This window comes from Ceratina calcarata, unplaced genomic scaffold (assembly GCF_001652005.2).
Source record: "Ceratina calcarata isolate Rehan_Ccalc_2016 unplaced genomic scaffold, ASM165200v1 scaffold211.2, whole genome shotgun sequence".
NCBI lineage: Eukaryota > Metazoa > Arthropoda > Insecta > Hymenoptera > Apidae > Ceratina > Ceratina calcarata.
In genome coordinates, this window is record NW_017142786.1 from 69,405 (window position 1) to 75,258 (window position 5,854).

Here is a 5,854-nt window from a genome sequence, read left to right on the forward strand (position 1 = left end):
ATTATAGTCGGCACCCGTACACACAGCACGTCGCGCGGCCGCCGACTATAGTCGGTGTCCGTAGCGAAAGGGTTAAAGGTAAGTAATAAACAGACTGCGAATCTTTATCCAGAAATAATACTTCCGTGATGTCAATTTAAAAAATCAAACATAATTGAGATTTCTTTTAGCTATAGAAAATAATTATGCACTCCTGTCATGGTCGTAGGTCTCCGTAGGTCGCAGAACGTAATTTTTAGTGCCGTAAATGGCGTAGGTAGTGGACCTTAAACATTTGGCAGTCCCCACCTGCCGATTCGGTGTCAAACGTGGATCCCTGACCTACGGAGATTTCCCATTACGTTACGATGCCGTTACGGTGCCGTTACGTCTGTGTGCTCTTCTGTGTGCAAAGTCAAATTTAAGTCTTAGATACGGAAAGAAAAATACGAATGAAGATGAGAAAAGCGATAAACTTTTTAAAATCTGTTCTTTCTAATCATAAATAGAAGACCGATCCTTTGAACCAACTTTGATCTTGCTTATCTTCATTCACCTCTCGACTCTAAATGTTAATGCGACAACAATTTTCCTAACGCCACGAAAGAAATTTATGAAAACTTTTACCGAGGAAAATACACCGCGAGCAATTTTTATCACCTCTTTATCAAAGATTAAAGTGTAACATAAACAATAAAAATGTCATAAATGCGTTTCAACTACTTGCACAGTAACTATGTACCTACGCCGCGCACACGAGTTTATCTAATCTTTGTAATAAAAGTGTAGATAAACCTTGCCGACGTTTATTTCAAGTATCTAATCCGGAATTTGCAATGCAATATGTATAGATGTATGTTACGAGCATTAAAAATTGATTTGCTGACATCGTAGAACGCTATTTGATGTTCTCTTTGATGTCGAAAATATTATAGTAACATTGAGTGAGTCACAATATGAATCATCTGTTCAGATTGTTTTTCTTTGTTTTACCAAACTCCTATTACGTAAAACCAGACTTACTTTGGCTTTAATCTAATTTAGGTGAAAATAGAATTAATTGAATATACATGATGATTTATTAACTATTGCCACTTGAATAACTTCCACATTTTTTTAGATAGACAGAAATGGTTAAGGCAAAAGTTGTTTAATTTTGAGGAACACATTACAGGGTGTGCATAATTTTTCTACAGGTGCTTAGGAGATTTGAAGGTAAACTTTGATTTTCAAATACTATGTGGTATTTTTTTATACATCAAACGATACAACTAGACATGCTTCATAAAAAAAAACGTACTGACTTATGTATGTCGAAAAGTTAGTAGTTTAGGAGAAATATCGATTTAAATAACTTTAAAATTCATACTGATATTTGCATTTAGTTACAGGAATGATTCAACATAACGAGGAATCGCATCACAGCATTTTAGAAATTGATGAAGTGAGGACTGGCTTACGTTATTTAATGTATTGGCTGATATTTTGCAGCAGTCAGCGATAATACGCTGCTTCATATCTAATTTCAGCACGAATTTTAGAATCATTTAAATTGAAATATCTTCTAAACTACTAGGTTTTCAACATATAGTACTTCTTTACAGTGTCTAGTTGTATTGTTTAATGTATAAAAAAATACCCCACTCTATTTGAAAAAGTAAAGTTGACCTTCAAATCTCCACCTGCAGTAAAGTTATGTATACCAGTTAATGTGTCCCTCGAAATCAAACAATTTTTGTTTGAACCATTTCGTCCTATTTCAGAAAATGTAGAAGTTATTCAGGTGGCAATAGTCGGTGAATCACCCTGTATAATAACTGTTCTTAAATTATCTGCGAGACACACGATGCGTCAGAAACAATAAAACGACGTGGAACAAATGTGAAAACGAATAAAAATACAACGCTTCCCACTAGCGGATGATTAGCTTACAGCAACCTGAACAAATCGATATATCCATTGGACTTATTCCACCCGCAAAGAAACGCAGCCTCAGTGGTCTTTTCCCTCTTCGCTGCTCGTTTCTTCGATTCTCTCGTTCCGCAAGAAGCGAGACGAGATTCCCGCAGCCGCGGTAGAGATCGTAAACCGACGTTCGCGGCTACCAGGAAAAATGCCGTTTGTGGGTTGGCCAGGGCCGTGTATCCGCGTGGCCGTTCGTCGACCCGTCGACGACGACGCGACGCGACGCGACACGTACATATAGGGCAGGACGAAAAAGCGCACAAGAGAATCCTGTGTCACGAGAATAGACGAGTTTCTGTGGCCACCCGAAGCGAATATGTACTCGCATCAGAGGAAGGCAATGCGAGTGCTTCTCAGCTGAACAATTATTTCCAGTACACGGAGAAACGCGATTCTATATTTTACAAAAGCTATTAAGCTGAATCGAGAAGTTTTAGACTATTCTAAAGCTGACGCTGTATTTACAGTTTTATCGAAATACAAATAATCAGACGTTTACATAATTTCAATAAACAAATACATTAATCTAACTAATGTGCAATTCCCAATGTCAAGAAGTATGCTGTTTTATACTTAGATAACTAGGAAAAAATAGTGCAAAATATGCACACGTCTCCTTAGCTTTCGTTCTTCCCACTACTCGACCCCTTTCGCGCGCTCGGACGCTTTCAGTGATGTTTGCAAGCATTCCCGACCTATTTCGCAGCATCTTAGCGCAAAATGAAAATGTATGTTTTGTTGCATTTTTATTTTTTAAATCCGTTTGGAAAATTGAAATCGGACCATCTACGACGCATCCTGAGATGCTTAGAAAAACCCCAAGCTTATCCAAGAAAAAATAAAAATTGCGATTGTGCCAAAACTATAACCGATAGTGCCTACTCTGTGCACACATAAGGTACATATAAATTACTAGTTTTCCCCGAAAGCCCACCCCTACAAGTTAACAAATGGCGAAATTGTGAATTTTTTAGGAAACGTTGTATTTCCCGGTTTTTCCGGGTTTTCTCCGTTCCTAATTGCCCAATCGGGTCGTTCAAAAACACATTTTATTCGTATTTCGATTGGCTACAATTCGTCCATGGAGACCATTAAGATTGATTCATTACTTTTCATGTTATACATAAAAACTGAAAAAAGAATACGATTTTTTGGTTACAAATGTTTATATTAAATTAATAAATGACATTTTAGAAGTAGAAAACATAACACAATTAAACTATGAACTGTTCTTCACGTGATGGTACAATCGGTTTGCTAGTAGGATTTTTGTTACAGAATCACTGATACTTTGCTCCGTTGCTTGGCCTAGGACTGAATAAATCGTTATGTCATTAGAATTTATCTTATATGAATTTTGTATTATTTCTTCTATGATGATTAGCCGAGACTTAAGTAGGAAAGTGTAGATAAGGAATAATCGAGGAAATAAAATTTCCATCGAGTTCATCAATGAGTGTCATAAAAATAAATGAATTAGATGTCCTTTCAATTTTTATAGACGTAGCGTAGAATTCTGCGAAGTGTATATGATTTAAGTGTTAATCGTTAAAAACAAGTTGAGATGTTTTCGAACGACGCTGGATGCGAGTGAAAAAACATTCCCAAATTGATATTCATGAGCGTGCGTGTTATTAACGAACGATGTAATTAAATAAACATGCAGTAAAAGCAAAATAGCGATCTGACGTCTGTGTTTCGCTTCGATACGTGCCAAGAGAACAGTGACGTAATCATCGCGAATTGTCCCGTTTAAAAAAAGCAGTCCGCCCTTTTCGATGAACGAGACTATTTCGTCTGCTCGACGTGTATTATAAATATAAATCCTTGATAACAGTGAGCTGATATGATTGTAGGAAAATGGAATGTGAAAGCATGTGCATGATGCGTGTACTCTGAAAAAAATTTATAAGAGACATCGCGCTTATCCGCGTTATTAAACGAGGATTAATTAATCTCCTGATTAGGCTATAAGTTTCATGATAGACTGCGCGTTTTTATGCAGAACATGACTTTTCTGATACTAATCTAAGCAATGAATCGTAAATTAGATCCAATGTGTCAAATGTCAAGTTTAATATGTTAGAAATATTAATACATATCATAAACTTATATTTTACATCATTTTATATTTTACACATAGGGTCTTTTAAGATGGATGCATGAAATCTGTAGTCTAGTTATTATCTACATTTTACTTCTTAAAACAAGACTTTATTCACCATAAAAATCCGCCATTTTTACTAGAAATCATAAGTAGTCGTACATATTTCAAAACTGATTAACCATTTCAATATTGGACTTAACGAATCAATTTTTTAGAGAGATTAATTTACTATATAACGAAAAATTAAAGACAATTGATACAGGTTTCTAGATTCCTAAAGATTAGATTTAGATTTTTAAAATTTTAATCAATCCTCTAATAATAAAGCACGCTTTTTGTAGTTCTAAAAATGTTACATCTACAAAGTTTCATATAAATCGGTTAAGACGTAAAATGCAATGATAAAAGATGTTGAATTTTCTTTATTATTGTAAATTAATCTCTCTAATATTTAAAGAAAAATTAATTCGTTAATTCGAATATTGAAAGAATGATTCAATTTTGAAATATTTATGGGCTTCGCTATAAATTGTCTTTCAAATAATTCTATGATTGCACGAATTGCGAGTTCAGCGAATGAAGCACGAACGATGGGTCTCCTTCCACTGTTTCCAGATTTTGTGACACTGTGACAGGAATTTCAGAGAAATAACACAAAGATAAACGCAAATAGACGTTTATCGCGAATTTATCAGTGTATACAGTTGCCTTGGAGGATAGCAATCTGTAAACACCGCTCCGACGTACCGCCATTTTTTAACTCGCGTCTTCTTCTCGTTTTATAATACCCCACTCATTTTCGAATACTTACCTTTTCTTCAAAGTCCAATTCAAAGTATTTTCCATCTACGAGACTGTCAATTTACAGACTTAACAGATTACGCTGTCATGGTCATGTCGTGACAGCGTCGCGTCGTTCTAACCCATTATGCCAATTACTACTCTTTATTGTACCAAGGATCATCCGCATTGCGTAAGCTTGAAATATGCCAATTAACGTCGTACACAATCTCGGCTGTTATTGATCATTAATCGACTGTTTCCAACTGCCGATTCATTCCAGCTTGTACTTTAGTATAATTATAATTTCTGATAAAAGCCAATTATTAATGTTAAGATAGCAGTTACATTACTCCATTATATATGCATAACCGTCGATTTTTTATACCTTTGAAACAAGTGCGAATTAAAATTATATAAACGACTCTCTTCGCTTAGGATTCTACCGATACGTATAAAAAAACTGCCATCCGCATCGATATGCAATTAAAGAGTGAACAACAAAGTGACAAGTGTACTCGGTAAATGCCTCATCTATTATGCATAATGAAAGACGTGATAAACGAGGCGCGAAGCGTACGAGACAGGATTGGAAAGTCTGCGTCACATCTTATCTGATACACATGTTCGTGCGTATTTAACGATGTACACAAGTGCTCCGTCTTCTGTCAGGCCTAATCGAAAAGGCGCAGACCGTGCGGCGTTTCCCGTACAATTAGGTAATCATGTTCTGTCTAGTGGCACGCGACTCGAATTCGTGAATAGATGAAAAACCGATTCCTTGTTTCATTGGTTTTGATCTTTGCTCGCGGACGCTGCCGCGGCTAATGGCACTGAACGGACTCCTTGACATCGTTCCATTACGAAATTCCATGGTCCAATAATTCATGGACACGAATTTTCGTGCGTCGCAGCGAAATAGGATATCGAAAATGAGAATATGGCTCGAGGAATCGAAACATGATTTGAAATGTAGAAAGGCAATTATCTTTTAAGGATTCTAATAAAATAATTATTTTTAAT